The following is a 16,813-nucleotide window of genomic DNA, read 5'->3' as shown; positions in this document are numbered from 1 at the left end:
CACCCCTGTTGCAATCCCTTATGCTGACTGTGGCCCAGCTACGTCACTGTAGATCTCCTATGTCCTGCCGAAACCAAGAGCTGCAGGCAGTGATGGCTTCTCCCTGTCAAAATGACCCTTTCCATCTTATTCTGCACCTTGCAGAAGCTGCATTTTCAGGCGTTCATATAGATTTTGTGGAGGAGGAGAAGGGAGAAGCTCTTCACTATATAAAAGTACTCACACATTGTCTGAAAAAGAAAAGCACATTTGCCATGGGGCGCTGGGAGGAATGATGGATTGCGAGGTAGCAGACATCCCTCCCCTCTTTGGCAGGATATTGTATTCCATGTGCCATATTGGAATGCTGATAGATCCATAAAGCATTAGCCTTTTCCTCACCCCAAAAAAGCAGTGGCAGTGGCTGATAAATCACTGGCTCTCCGGAGTTTGTTGGGAACAGATCACACAACAGAAGCAGTGAAGCCTTCAGAGAGATGCATCACTTAAAGACGCCGCAGATGCCAATAGAGCTGTACATCAAGAATGCACAGACAAACCACTCTGCCTGTCCAAATGTGAGATACTCCAGAACTGGAACTGTTTCTGTCACACTCATATCAGAAATGCCTCCTAGAGCCTTGGAAAATCTCTGCCCTACAGTCCTAGGGATCTCCTCTTCCTTTCCCAAAGTGTTTGAAGAGCCTTGTCTCCCACATATAGATCACAAAACTTGCTGAAGTTACAGAATATTTCAGGGGTAAAAATCCAGCCAGATCCAAACCTTTCCAAACCAGCTCTTAATTGTGGATAGGGCACAGGTTTTGCAGGGGCAGCTTGATATACAGCTAACCGTTGTCAGAGAGTCACAGGCTGGTTTGTGTTGGATGGGACCTTAAAGCTCATCCAGTTCCAAACCCCTGCCCCGGGCAGGGACACCTTCCACTAGAGCAGCTTGCTCCAAGCCCCATCCAACCTGCCTGGTTATCTGAAGAGCTTTGCATCTTTTGTAAAACTAAAGATACAGACACAGCCATTGTGGCTTAAAGGCTTTTTTACTCCCCCCCCCATCACTGGAAGACCCCAAAGCACAGCAGAGGATGAAACAGGCAGTGTGCTGGAGTTTGGGCCATGCTGCTCACAAGGCACAGCCCGCAGGGAGGAAGGATGCTCGCAGCACTCCTCCCCACTGCCCAAACTGCAACCCCCATCTCTCCTCCAGCCCACAGCGAGTGGGGCTGAACATCAGCAGAGTCCCGGAATGCTTTAGAGAGGGAATCAAAGCAGAAAAGATGGGAGAGAACTATTCACCGTGCACTGCTGCCTCTGCTGGGAGCACAGGGCAGGCGTTTCTCAAGCTGATATTTTCATTTATCATCTCCTGGTGATTAATCAACTGAAGAGACGCTGCCAGGAGACAGCCCAGAAGGGATCAACCCAGAGCATTCATCTATGGAAATGAAGTGCTGCCGACAATTACCAACGCAGGGCTGTCACACCATGGGCACCCCGCTCACAGGGGAGCTGGGATGTAGAATTACAGGGCTCTGCTGTGAACTGGCTCTGCATGGAGCCAGCAGCCTGACAGATCGGCGCATCCAACCCTGGGCTGAACCCTGCAGAGATGCTGCACTTCTGACTCCATCACAGGCTCAGCAGCGCAGGGCGAGCTCCGCAAGCAGCTGGAGCAGCAGGCGACGTGGTCAAAGTGCAAGCCTGGGTCAGTGCGGGTAACCCAGGTATGAGCTGAGTGGCTGCACGCACTAAGGGAGCCCCGTTATGGGATGTGGAGAGCCTCGAGATGGGATTTACAGCAGAACCCACAAATATTCTGCTGAACAGATCAACTGCTCCCACTCCAAAGGAGGCCGTGATGTATTCAGGTGCCTTTCCAGGAGTGCTCTTGTCCTGTGCAGTGGCACCACAGTAAAACTTGATTTATGCCTTCTTACATTATATTATTGCTTAATATTATATGCAAAAACGCTGCGAAGAGGTATAATGGAGGAGTATTTCTGCTCGGCTCATGCAGAAGCTGTCTCCAGTTGCATGGTAATGAGGTGCTTCCAAAGGGATGAGGAGCGTTAGACTGCTCCTCAAATGCTGCTTTGCGGGTGGAAGAGCGGACGGGTGACTCAGTGGCAACTTTTATACCCAATAATTCAAGGAACTGCAGGGACACAGTGTTTCTGTCCATCACTGATGAGGAATCATTGCTGGAGCCAGTGGATTTGGAGCAGCCCCAGGGAGCCATGAACCCTGGCAAGGGAGGACACCTTGGAACTGAGCAATGTGAAGCAGCATGAAGAGCCTGCCTCAATGACAGGGTGGCTCTGGGGCCAGCGATGGGCTCCTGCACTGCCCAGTTACCATTTGCAGGATGGAGATCTCTGCTCCTTCTTCCCATTCAGGCATCCCACTCTCCTCTTTCTCACCAAGGAAAATCCACTGCACACCACGGTAAGGATCAAAAACTGCAAACCAGAGCTCCTGCTTCTTGCAGCCACTTTCTCCCAGTGCCCACAGACACCTGAGGTTGCTGTGAGCCCTATCCTGCAGCTGGGGATTTGCCTGACGTTCACTGGCCACACATTCAGCTCACAGCAGGGCACAGCACCAACCTGCCCCTCTGCTGCAGGCGCCTGCTGCTTCCAGAGGCTCTCTTGGCCTGTTGGGGCTTTTCCTGCTCCAGGTCTCCCAGCACAGGAGTCACATCTGTGCCCAACGTGGCTGCTTGTACGGCAGAGCCCATCTCTGCTCCCTTGTCCTCGGTCCCTGCTCCAGCCCATCATGACCTCGCACTGATTTGGTTTCCTTCAGCTGCATCCATGGCCTGACCCTTCCAGAGGTGATGCCAGCAGCAGCTACACCAGAAGCCACCCAAGTACTGCTCCCAGCTGGCCAGGCTTGGAGCTCACATTGGGGTTTCTCATTAGCAGCATCCTCACTTGCGTCTGTGAGAACATGAACAGACCTCAGAGGGCTTGGCTATTCACATTGCACCCTTCTTGCCTGAGCCAAGTAACCTAATAAAAAACCCTGTAAGATTTAACACTCACCCACTTGAAGGCACTTCCCAACCCACAACTCTTTATCCCGCTGGATGCTCAGCCGGGTTTCACCTTCCATGGAGCAGGACAGCACTATCGACAGAAGGGAAGCTTCCTTTTAAAAGGAGCCTCACTGGACATCCACGTTTGTCTCCTTTCCAAGCAGAATAATGAGCCCCCTTACGTATATCTGGTTTTAAATGCTAAATCATTCCTGCATACAGTGCATCAATGGCAGGCCTTGCAAACAGCTCCTGGGGGGTTGTTTTCTATGATACTATTAAACATTAAGCAGGCAAGTGTGAAGCAGATTCCTTTCTCCTGACATCCCCCCACCCTTTAAGTAAGACTGGAAAACATGGAAAACGTGGGAAAGCTGAGCTATGGTGTCTCACACAGAAACGCTCCTCAGCTGCGGGCATCTCTGTGTGTGTGCATGTTTTGGGGACAGGATGAGGATGAAAGGGCGAATGAACTGCTGTGCTCCATCACTCATCCTGTGACTGGTGTAGGGCACTTCCACAGACTCGGGGATTACTGCAATCAGGTCAGAACTCCACTTTAATGAAGAAGGTATAAAAGCTGTTGACAAATGACTCTAGAGGGCTTGGCCAGCAGTAGAGGAAGCAAAGAGAAACAAGCCCCAGTTTGTGACTGTTTGTGCTTTGGGGCTGTCTAAAGAGGTCTCATGGTACAGGAGGTGTTGGGGACCAGGCTTGGAGCTGGCACTGCCCAAACACAGGACCCAGAGCATTAAAAGGTGGAGGAGAAGAGCTGCTGGGACCGAGCATGCAGTGCTCGGTGGGCATCTATCTGCAGGGGAACCTGAGCGCAAGTGCATTTCAGGACCTCATCTTAACCTCAGTCTAAGTGCAAGCATTTAGAAGCAGAAGTGACCACCATGTATTATTCAATGGGCTGTTTTAGGAGAAACTAAATAATTTAAGCAACACATGCTTAAAGCCAAGCGACTTTTCCTCCCTGTGCCCCTGTTTCTCTCACTGCAGCTCCTCTGAGGCCAGTAGTAAATATCCTGCTGATTCTGGCAGAGTGGAGCGAGCAGCATTTGGGTCTCACCGGCAGCCTTCCAGGGCTTTGCTCCCTTATGTGACCTGGGCAAGAGCAAGGAGGAAAGGCTCGGGGATAAAGAGGTTTGGCTCTGCTAAAAGCTGCTCTCACAAATAAGAACTGCAGGCAGTGACCGGTATTTAGGGCGAGTGGGGATGGCTTTGGTTTAGCTGCCCCTGGAACGCGAGCCCCTGATCCAACAGAGTGCATTCAGTTGAAAGGCAAAGAAACTCCTCATTGCATGGTCCAAAGCCTTGAACCGATACAAACGCACTCTGCCAGGGCAAGCAAACCCATAAAGGGTTCACTTTGCTCTGCAGACAAGTGGCAAGGGAACACGGAGCGGTTCCCACCGCAGGCCATGGTGCTAAACAAAATCCTGCCACAGAGAGGGCCCTTCCACTGGAGCAGCTTGCTCCAACCCCCTGTGTCCAACCTGGCTTTGAACACTGCCAGGGATGGGGCAGCCACAGCTTCTCTGGGCACCCTGTGCCAGCGCCTCAGCACCCTCACAGGGAACAGCTTCTGCCTATCCAGGTAGGAGACTTAGAAGTGAAAAACCTGAGCCCAGAAGCAGTCACCGACAGCCTTGTTGCAGTACATCAAGCATCAGCCATGCGGTGCTACAGGAGGGAAGAAACACAAGCAGAGGTGAACATTGAAGCACTGGGGATTCACAGCGCGGTAGCTCCATCTCAAACACCTTCAGCCCAGGCAGCCCTGGGAGCTCCTTCATTGCCTTGCTCCCACACCTCTCCCTGTGCAACATGGGGATAACGTTTTTTCTCTGCTTTACCAAGGAGAAAACTTCCTAAGTGCACCAAAGAGGTTTCCTGATAGAGAGGTACCAGTAAGACGGATCCAATTAGTTCACCTAGGGGTCTGGCACAATGAGATGGGCCTAAGCATCTGAGCGCAGGATTTTGCACAAACGGCAGAGCATTCCCATAAAACTGAGAATGTAATTTAGCAATTTGGAAAGAAAATCAACAATCTTGGGAGAAAACAAATAGCTTTTGACTGTGCAATATAAGCTTACCTATCAGTGTGGAATAAAACACGTATAAAACATTAAAGAGACAACCCCAGCCCTAAATGTAAGAATAAAACCTCCTTGAATTATTCCTTACTTCCCATCTATGCGCATTTTCAGACTCCCCAGGAATAGGGACTCTCCATGCTCCTGACAACCTCAGCAATTCCTCAGGCAGTAGGGAAGTAGCACCCTCCCTGCAAGCTGCTGCCCACTGCCCCATGGCACTGAGGCCTCTTCTGTATGGGATGTGAACACTTGCAGGGACGGTGACTGCAGCCCTGCCCTGGGCAGCCTGTTCCAATGCCTGAGCACCCTCTGGGGCAGGAATTGTTCCTCAGCTCCATCTAAACCTGCCCTGGTGCAGCTTGAGGCCGGTTCCTCTTGACTTAACGTCCCCTTTGCCTCTCAGGATGCCAAACCATAGGCTACGCACACCCCCCAGCAGCTAAAGCCATCAAGCACAGTGTTAACATCACCTGGATGCTCGATCTTCCTAAGTCCTGAAGCAGGGCAGCTTTGTCATCGCTGGGGTTAAAGCCACCCCAGCTCATAGGGAGAAGAAACCCCCTCCATCCCACCTCCCTGCTGTCTCTCTCCAGCATCACTCACTACCATTTACTCCTCGCCCAGGCAACAGGACAAGATGCTCTGAGAAAACACTCCTCAGCTGAGCAAAGATCCACATCTGATGAGATGGTTTGGGGCACTCGGTGCGGGAGGGCAAATGCTGAGTCCTCACTGATGCACGGAGATACTTACTGATCCTTAGCTGAAAGCAAAGTGCTTTAGTGGCTGCTGCAAGCATAGAAAGTGAGTTCAGAGGCACAGAGATTCAAGCAGTGTGAGCAGTGAGAACAAGTGCAAAATGAAAGCTGCGCCAGTGTTTCTGCACTGGATCTTTGATGCAGATCGATCAGGTATCTGTCCTGTTTGGGATGCTCGCATCCCCCATCAGCTCATTCTGGTATGCTCCCGTGTGCTAGGTTACAACAACAGCAGAAACCCAAAAGCTAGTCCCACGATGTGTGCAGCTCCTTCTGTCAGAGAAAACCTGCCCCTGTGGTGCAGGTGATAGGGTCTGCAAAGGGAATTCACTGACCCAGGCAGCCCCCCAAGCACACCCGTGAGCTCAGCAGCACCCGTTCACAAACCTGCTCAGAAACGCTGCCTATGCAGGCAGGCAGCTACAAATGCAGCTGCAGGTGGAAGCCCTGGGCATTGCAGTGGCAGTTTTGACCTTTCATTCCGGGACAGGAGTGAAATGTCAGCACCTGCTGTGGAAACACAGAATAATGATTAAATGAACAGCTTGTGAGCCTGTGGTAGCACAGCATCACACCGGGATGCACTGGGATGAAACCGTACCGAGCTTCATGGTCTGAGTTAAGGACAGCAACTGCCTGGGCTGAGCACAACAGGCTCAGTCCCTGCTCTGGACACCTGTATTTCAAGGATGGATAACCCGTAGCTGGAGCCTGTCAGCTCAGGGATTGCCATATCTATATCAACTGGATTGCTATGGTCTATAAATGCATCCCAGCCTTTCACAGATGAAGAGTCTGTAACTACCGTGGAGACCTCAGACCACCCCTTATGACTTGCAAGAGCTTCGCTGTGCTACAGCAGAACGGGCCAAGGTTAGCTCAGTGTTTAATTACAGGCCTGAGGTCCTTTACAAAGGTTTGTCCAAGGAGGTCACCTTTTGCTTGTTCCGGTTATGAAGCAGGCTGGATGTCCCTGTTGTGATCGCGGTCTGATGTCTTCTAAGAGTCCAGGGGAGGGCATGGAGCTGCTGCGAGGGCTGGAGCAGCTCTGCTCTGGAGCCAGGCTGAGAGAGCTGGGCTGGGTCAGCCTGGAGAAGAGAAGGCTCCTGAAGGGGAGACCTGAGAGCAGCTCCAGTGCCTAAAGGGGCTGCAGGAAAGCTGGAGAGGGACTTGGGACAAGGGATGGAGGGACAGGCCAAGGGGAATGGCTTTAACCTGCCCGAGGGGAGACTGAGATGAGCTCTTTGGCAGCAGCTCTTCCCTGTGAGGGTGCTGAGGCGCTGGCACAGGGTGCCCAGAGAAGCTGTGGCTGCCCCATCCCTGGCAGTGTTCAAGGGCAGGCTGTACACAGGGGCTTGGAGCAAGCTGCTCTAGTGGAAGGGGTCCCTGCCCGTGGCAGGGGTTGGAACTGGAGGAGCTTTGAGGTCCCTTCAACACAAACCAGGCTGGGGTTCTATGGTTTCTTTTTGCTAGGTTAGGAACTTGGTGACCTCTCTGAGTCCCTCCCTGGCTCCTCCTCACACTGGCACCAGGCTCTGCTGCAATTCATTGCACCTTTACAATGCCCATGATTAAACTTTAAGACCCAGCTCTTTCGCAGACCCAAGCGTGAACACCCAGGGCTCCTCCAGAATGGCTTAAAACGGCCAAGGAGACAGACTGCCTGACCTGCCTGTTTCAGCTGTTTGTCTTCACCTGTAAATGCATGACCACGGGGAGGGAAATCCACGGCAATCGCTGTATTCCTTGCTTTCCAACAGCTGCTGTTGCTAACACGCAGCCCCTTGGATGCTTGGCTTTAGTGGCCATTTTTTAGCATCATCCTTTAACGGTTAAATACAGCAACTTCCCTTCAGATCAAAAAACCTATGGCACCAATGCCCTTGAGCTCTCTGGGGTTTGGCCTGAACTGAGGCCAATCCATCAAACACTGCTCCGAACACCCTCTCCGAGCCGAGTCCGTGGAGCTTTGGCAGCCGGGATGGGCTGAAGTGCCCTGACAAACCCCTGCAGCCTGGCGCTGCCGGGGGAGCTGCTGCCCGGGATGGGGCCTCTTGGCCTCATCAACCCCGCAAAGGGGATGCGCTGCCCGGCCCTGCTCCTGCTGCAGCGGTGACAGCGCTGGGGCGGCCTCCGCACGCTCATCACAGGCGCCTTCATCCTCACCCGCTGCGGGGGCCGAATCCTGGAGGGGCCGGCGGGCAGCACCCGGCGCTCCGCAGCGCGCAGGGGAGGCTGCACCCGCTGCCGGCCGGTGCCTCGCTGCGCTCTGCTCAGCAGCCGCCTGCCCTCGTGTGGCGGATGGGAAACACGAGGACGGGGAGCTTGCGCTCAACCCATCCAACAGAGGCGCTGAGCGGGGACCGGGAGCCCGTCGGGGGGCACCTCGCACTGCTCAGGCCCCCTCCCGCTGCACGCAGCGCTTCCTCGCTCCTTTCCCTGCCTATTTCCCTCCCCACCCATCAGCTCCCCCTTCTCCCGTAATCCCCAGGTATCCACAAGGAAGCGCCCCACCAGAGCCCAGCGCAGCACCGAAACAAAGGCTCCAGCATCTGAAATGGGGAAAACCTGCTCCAGTGGAAGGTGGCCCTGCCCGTGGCGGGGGGCTGGAGCTGGGTGAGCTTTAAGGTCCCTTCCGACCCAAACCAGTCTACGAGAAGCCCCATCTCAGTTCAGTTTATGGGCAGAACACTGAGCAGTTTTCTTGACAGCTCTGATAACCCTTTGCAAGGGGGTACAGGCTTGGTCGCAAAGGCAATGGCACCCATGTCACATACAGGGGTTTCCAGGCAGCCTCAGCTTATTAAAGGGGATGAAAGCTTTACCCAGAATCAACATGATCCAGAATAAGTAAAACCAGGGCAAATAACAGATCCTATAAAAGAATCTTCCTCACTCCACCAACTCTTCTTTTAAACAGTGATTTATGGGCACCTTCCAAATCAGCACTGAGAAACCAGCCCTGATGTGAGAGCAGGCTGCATCGAGGAGCAGAGCACACTGCCTGTGCTGTGACAGCCAGGACAGTAACTCAACGGGCGATGCTGCGAGGCCAGGAGCGAGACGGTTCATAGCCAGCCCTATGAATGGGGCTGCAGCTCAGACATGATCCTTGACATGCCAACAGGACACAGCGCAGCGCGTCCTGCCTGGGCCTTGCAGGAACCCAAACCCCAGCAGGATAACATACCTGTGCATCCGCAGCGCTTCCCATGGGACACAAGCAAAGTGGATCTGGCTCCGATTGAAACCCAGGATCAGCTCCCACAAAGACAGGCGGGTCCCACAGGTCCTGCACCACCGCTCTTCCCAAGCCCCTTCACTGAACTCTCCCGTTTGCAGTGCTCCTCGACGGCAGTGGGCACAGCCAAGCTCCAACAACTCATCCCCGTCCTCTTCACGCAGCTCCAAAGCCTCCACTGGGCCTCTGGTTTGTGACAGCCCATTGGAAAATGAGGGGGGAAATGCCATAGATAGCATTAGCCTTGGTGGCACTCGTGTTCTACAGCCTGAAACAGCAGCAGCGTTTGCACCCTGATACCCAGCTCCTGGCAGCAATGGGTCCCACAGGGAACCCTTCCTGTGAGCCCCGCAGGCAGAGCAGCCACATGAGCAGGCTCAGGTCCATGGAGCAGGATGCTCACACAGCTCCAAGTCCACAGCCCAGGAGTTCTGAGCCCTGCTCATCCCATCTCCCACCAAGAGCTTTCCAGCAGCCGGAGCATCAGCACCACAGCATAAACTGCCCGAGTGAGGAACTATTAAAGGCAGCACTGCAGCCCTGCCCACACGCCAGTGGAGGCTCTAATTCCATTTTATCTGCTTGTCATCACCTCCTAAAACAAGCCAGGCCCACGTCTGAGTTGGAGAGGGAGGCGTAACGGGGCAAGAGAGATTTTGGTACGCAGGAATCCTTCTGAGCAGGGCTGTTTACAGCTCTGCTGCCTTGGGAATGGCCCATCAGCAGAGCTGGGGCAAGGCAACAACCAGAGTTAAGGCAGTTAACTAATAGATGAGGCATTAGGCAGAAGCTCTTCCCTGGGAGGCAGTGCTCAAGGCCAGGTTGGACACAGGGGCTTGGAGCAAGCTGCTCTAGTGGAAGGTGTCCCTGCCCGGGGCAGGGGTTGGAGCTGGATGAGCTTTAAGCTCCCTTCCAACCCATTCTAGATTCTATATGATGCTGTATATATACTCACATATGTACATGTGTATATATATGTATGTAAAACCAGCACTGGTGGTTTCCCCTTTGGTTCAGTGCTGCAGTTCCCTACATCTTATAAAATCCTTTGGCAAATGAAATGTCACCTTTACAACCAACACTTCCAATGGGAAAGGTGACCAGCCAAATAACTGGTGACCCCATCGTGCCTGCAGACGTCGAGCAGCTTAAATCAGTAGGAAATGTAGAAAGCCAAAGGGAACGCAGCGCGGTATCCTGGGGTGTCACTGCAGGGGGTTTGATAGGGGAGGAGACCAAGGATGGATGCAGCACAAGGATGGATGGAATCGCTCCCTCAGGCAGCAGGTCCGGGTTGAGAGCTGGTTTGGATGCAGAGAGCCCTTCAGTGACCAATAGAAACAAATCTGAAACACTTACACCTTTCTGTCACCTGTGATTTAAACCCAGTAACAGATGGAAACTAAACCCAGGTTTTATGGATGCGCTGTAACTACTTTGGACAAAATAACTTGGGAGCAACAGGAGATGAAGAGCAGCAGCGAGCACAGGGACTGGGTGCTGGGAGAGATCAGAAACGCTCACCTGGGCTTAGGGCACTGATGGAGACATGAACACGCTACAAAACTCACCCTGAAGACCATCAGCACCAGAAGATGCTTTAAAAAGCAGCGATAGCTCAGAAGTACTACGAGCGATTGGAACAAGTTTCCTTTAAGAGGAAAGTCCCCACTGGATGCTCCGAGACATAAACACTGATTACAGCAGGGAATACCCGCACGTGTATTAAATAACACAGAGTTGTGTGGCCAGAAGCCATCCCAAATATTCCCAATCCATCAAAAGCCCTCTGGAGTTTCCAGATCCGGAGTTGCCTCTTTCCACGAGGAGCCCTCGCTCCCATCCGCGTGCGCTTGTCCCTATTTATAAACCTCCGGTAAAAAACGCCTGGTGCCGAGTCCTTTCTGACGTCCTGCTCCCAGAAATAGCCCCTGTGCCAGCTCCGGGAACAGCCTCAGCCCCTCAGCACCCACGTCCAAGGGCTGCGAGGCGTCTCATGGGTAACAAACCCCAACCCTCCTGGCTTAAGCAGCAGCCCAGCAGCGCCTGCACCTGCACAGCCACAGCAGCACCCATGCGTGTGGCTGGGTGGATCTCGCCCCTTTCCTCCTGTGCTGCAGCAAAGGGTTAATGCAGCCCCCAGATGGGGTTCGGGAAACAAGGAGGGAAGTTGAGGAACCAGGGTCCGGATGAGGGACCTGGGTGTTCCTCCGAGCATTTCCCACCCCTTTCCTCCCCGGCTGGTTTACCCTTGCAGGAGCACTCATCCCGCGTCCACAGCTCAGTGCTTGGAGCAAAGTCAGTGAATTCCACCCAAACCACCCAACCTGCAACTCGGAACTGACGGTGCAGACGCTCGCCCCAAGAGCAGACACCGGCGCTGTTAACAGATAGCTCTGTTAACAGACCCTGCCACAGTGCTCGGACACCCTGGGATAACACCAGCACCTTGCACCAAACGCTGGCTGTGGCACCGAATCCCCTCCGGCACGAGCCTGGTTCACCCAGTAAGACTGCACAAGAGCATCAGCCACACAAAGCCAGGCTTGGAGCATCCCACAAGAGCACATTCACACAGAAGCAACCTTGGGTTTGGTTCCTGCTGTGAACACATCCTGATGCTTCCCACTCAGTTGGGGTATGGTGCTCTACCGTAAATCACCATTAGAATCATAGAATTAGGGTTGGAAAGGACCTTGAGATCATCCAGTTCCAACCCCCCTGCCATGGGCAGGGACACCTCACACTAAACCATCTCACCCAAGGCTTCGTCCAACCTGGCCTTGAACGCCACCAGGGATGGAGCATTCACAACCTCCCTGGGCAACCCATTCCAGTGCCTCACCACCCTAACAGGAAAGAATTTCCTCCTTATATCCAATCTAAACTTCCCCTGTTTAAGTTTTATCCCATTACCCCTTGTCCTGTCACTACAGTCCCTAATGAAGAGTCCCTCCCCAGCATCCCTATAGGCCCCCTTCAGATACTGGAAGCTGCTCTGAGGTCTCCACGCAGCTTCTCTTCTCCAGGCTGAACAGCCCCAGTGTTCTCAGCCTGTCTTCATACAGGAGGTATTCCAGCCCCTGATCGTCCTTGTGGCCTCCTCTGGACTTGTTCCAACAGTTCCATGTCCTTGTTATGTTGAGGACACCAGAACTGCACACAAGACTCCAGGTGAGGTCTGGATTCCATCAGGTCCCATGGACTTGTGCACGTTCAGGTTCTTAAGATGCTCTCGAACCAGATCCTCTCCTAAAGGATCTCCTATCAGCACAAATTCCAAGCCATTTCTCCTCGCTCTCAACAAAAGGCACAGTCAGAAGGGCTTTGCACTCAGGGACCATCTTTGCCTTCTGTCTGTGCGGGGATTTGAAGCCCAGATTACAGCGCTCCACAGCGCAGGATTACAACTCAGCCTCGGATTAGGTTCTGGGGCAGAACACCACCAGAGCCCTCGCAGGGGCTCTGCAGCTGCACTTGAACTAAGCAAGGACTCCTCTGCTTGGTGTACTCCCTGCTGTGCACAACCACCCCTGGACCAGGTCTGGGCAGACAGGGACAGCATCAAGGATCCAGTGTGGCCTCAGGTGCATTGGCCACCGTAACCCAGACCAGCAAAATCATCCTATCAGATCTCCACAGTGCTGTCAGAAACTCCCTGGTGCTGCTCATTTAACCAGAGCTGTTTGCACCGAAGCAACTGCAGCGACCACGAGTTGTGGTTCTAGAGCTCTGCCCTCTTCAAACTGGATGCTTACATGTACATTAAGAAGGCAACTGGAAAAATAACCCATCCAAAGGCTAAGCATCCCAACAATGCTCTTCCTAAGGCACCCCTTAGCACATAACCACCCCAAAAACCAAACCACAGAGCACACTCGAGCAAGACAGCAGCCTCAGCAACACTGAGCTCTCACAGGCACATCATCGCTCACAGCCCCACAACACACAGCTCAGGTCCAGCTCCCCCCTTTGCCAGGCAGCATCCAGACCCCTCGAGCACAGAACACAACATCTCAGCTTGTGCGGCAGAGCCCCAGCTCCCGCATCCATCCTGCCAGCTCCTAAGCTGGGACACACCAAGGTCTCCCTGTGGTCCAGACACGCTGCAGCTCCCATCCCAACTTCCAGGCTCAGGCAGGCAAAGAGTAAACCAAAAAGGAGCGTTACTATTGCTTAGGGTGAGTGTTGAGCACCATCACTTGAGGGCATCCTTCTCCTGGAGGAGAAACACCCCCCTTCACAGCAAAGAGCCTCCTTGAGGCATCAGCGGCAAGAAGAGGTTTGTAGCAGATCCACCTTGAGGAGGATGCTGGAGCGGGACAAGGCTGCAACCCAAAGGGTCTCCTGGATTACCTTTGTCTTCTGCAACCACGCTTCAGTGACATACATCATTAAACACAAGTTTAACGTCAAAAATCTCTTTATTGGCAAGTCCACCACAGTCATTCCCACGTTATTACAGAAACAAGCTCCCACAATGTCCTTCCCTGGACCACTGCTCGGTGTTGGCTTTGTGGGCTTTTTATTTCCCTTTCCATGGTAGACAAACCTTAGTATCTGGAGAAGTTTCTTTCTTCCCATCCCTTCAAGCTGCGGAGTCACCAGCGAGCCATGACAATGACTACAGCCTCCGGTGTGGGAAGTGAGGACTGACAAGAGCAACGCTGTCAGCGATGAAGGTCCTGCGGTTTACAGATGGATACCGTGCAATTTTTCTCCTACCAAACTAATCAAAATTGCATCGTGATCCACCCGACAACAGCAAAACAGAGCTCAGCAAAGTGCTGGCCGGGTTGGGGCAGCGCAGCCTGAAGACAAGTCCTCCTTTCCTCCACAGGCCGGGACAAGTGCAATACTCTACATATAGCTACAAGTAATGCAACAAATCCCCACCCATGGAGAAACCAGCGCAAGGCACCTTCACATCTTCCACGGGACACAAAAAGGAGGGGAGGAAGGGAAGCTTCAAACCCCATCATCCACCACAGATTCACCACCACCACAGTCAGTTTTGCATGGATTTGCACAGCAATCTGAGCAAGCTGGGATGCAAACCTGCAAAACTGACTGTAATCAGCACCATCTTCTCCAGAGCCTGCCCCTAGCTAAGGATGCGCTTTATCTAGCAGTACTGTAAGTGCCCACATTACAGTAGGTCCGATTCCAAGCTACCTGCACTATGAGCACTTTGATACTGCTAGGACAAAACTACTTCCTGTAGTAGTACAGGAGTAGTGCAATGCCTTCAATACCAACACCACTTGAACTAGAACTTGCTGGGCTAGAGCCGGATGGATGCATTGGGGGTGTTTTGGATGCGCAGGCAGCAGCTTGTGCCAGAAGGAGCATTTAGGGCAGTAGATTCTACGCTACTTCACTAACTGCACTAGATGCACCTTAACACAAGAACCGTTCGCAATGCACCTCTAAGGTGGCCAAACAACAATCCTGGTTAGGTCCATGCCCCGCCACCGTCACCGCATCGCCACAGTAATGCCAGAAGTGCTTATACTGCAGTAGATCCTGAACTCTACCTGCACTGTAAGCACTTTTGCACAACTCAAGGCCCATCATCACCAGAGAGAAACTCTTCTTTAAAAGCTCTTCTTGTCTCAGCACAGCCACAGCATCACACAAGTGCCTTGACTGAAGCTTGGGAGCCCGTGGTACCTGCCAAGAGAGAAGACCAACGTTAATGATGGACTAATGTTAATGGTGCAGCACACAGATATGGATTTGCTACTCGATGTAGCAGAGATGTTCTTATTGAAGTATAAGGGGAGAAATGGGTTCAGAGTTTGGAGGAGGCCGCGAGCACACCAGGCAAGGAAGCCTTTGCAAACTGGAACCAAGGTGGAAATGGCTTCTCCAGCTCCCAACGGCAGTGACAAAGCACTGCGGCAGGCACCAAAACATCCCGTCCTGCTGCTGCCCTGCGCTCAGTGCCTCCATACAGCACGTGAGCCCTTTGACTTGACCCTTCTGCCGGAGCTTCACCCCGTACCTTGCATCCCCCAAGCAGCACGGTTCTGACACACGATCCCGCACCCCCCGCACCACATAACGCGGTGTCTGTCCTCCAGATGATGCCGCTGGAGCTGCGGCGCGGCACAAAAGCAACAGCGGGAAGGGGAACCGCGCACGTCCATACACACACGTTTAAACTTCCCTCCGCGCCACGCCGGCAGCGCCCGGCGCTACGAACCTCCCGAGGTGGCACCGAGCTTTCCCCCCCTCCTCGCCCCTTGCCGCCGGCCCCAAGGCCGCTTCCAGCAGCGGAGCCGGTCCCGGTGCGGACCCATCCGCTCGGTGGGGGGGGGGGGAGGCGGGCACCGGGAGCGCTCGGCCGCGCTCGCCACGTGCACAGCGGTACCAGCGGCACCCCCCGAGCACACACACACAGAGCGGGGGGTTGCTGGGGGGGGGGGGGGTGCACCCGGAGCATCCCCCGGGCAGGGACCCGGCCACGCCGCACCCCGGAGCCGGGCAGGGGGTGTGGGGCGCCCCGCCACGTGCTGCCCGCCCCGTCCGGGGGGCCGCGCGGCGGCGATTAAAGCGCAGGAACAAAGCACGGTGGGAAATGCAGTTCCCCATTCAAAGACCCAAAAACGCGCCAAGCCGCGCGACCGCCCGCTTCCCACCGCCCCCACTCCCACCACGCTCCCACCCCCCACCCCCCCCTCCGCACCCCGCTACCGGCACGGCCTCCCCCCGGTAACAGCAGCGCCCGCCGCGGGTGCCCCGAGCCCGGCGCTCAGCAGCGCCGAGGGCGGCTCCGCACGGCCGCGGGCGGCCCCTTTGTCCCGGCCCGACGGGGCAGCCCGGCTGCCTCCAACCGCCTCCCGCCGCCGCTCCCCCGCCTGCTCTTGCCTGCGGCCGGGCGGGAACGCGTCGGGACGCGTCCGAACGCTGCGGAACGCGGTGCCCCGACGGCGGCTCCGCCGAGCGCGTGGCGCGGCTCCCGCCCGCGAAACGGAGCCGGGAGGAGGGGGGGGGGGGGGGGAAGAGCAGGAGGAGCGCGCGCGCACCCGCCGCCTCCCGGCCGGACCCGCACTACAACCCCCAGCGCGCCCCGCGCGTCGCACATGCGCCGTGCACCGCACCACACCCCCCCCCCCCGCACCGCACCGCACCCCCCGCCGCCATGTGCTCGCCGCGCGCGGGTCCGTCCGGTCCCCGTCCCCCCCCCCCCCCTCCCCGCACCGGCCACGCGACCCAACACCCCCCCCCCCCCAACACACGCATGGTGCGGGAGGGGTGTAACGGGGGGGGGGAACACGACACGGGGTACACAACACGCGGGGTCCCCCCCCGCACCACAGCCCCACGGTTTGGCCTCCCGCCGCGGCCCCGTCCATTGTTGGTGCCGCGGGACCCACGAAGGGGACGGACACACACACAGACAGCGGCCCCGGGGTGCAGGGTTGGGGGGGGAGCCGCGGGCCCACGCGGAACGCAGGGCGAACCCCGCACACTCCTACAGGTGGGTGCTGCTGCCCGCAGCCCGCGGTGGGACACGGGGGAGCCGGGGCTCGGAGCCCCGGGCGTGCATCCCCCCCCCCCCCCACACACACACACACGGCGCAGGGCTAAGCCGGCGGGGAAAGGAGGGAAAAGCGGTAAAAACAACCCGAAAAGGGGTGCGATAAAGGAAGGGGATCGAACCCTAAAG

The sequence above is a fragment of the Pezoporus occidentalis genome, unplaced genomic scaffold (genome assembly GCF_034315485.1).
Source record: "Pezoporus occidentalis ecotype Australia unplaced genomic scaffold, CSIRO_AGI_Poc_V1 ctg161, whole genome shotgun sequence".
Classification (NCBI taxonomy): Eukaryota; Metazoa; Chordata; class Aves; order Psittaciformes; family Psittacidae; genus Pezoporus; species Pezoporus occidentalis.
Note: the sequence above shows the minus strand (reverse complement) of the source record.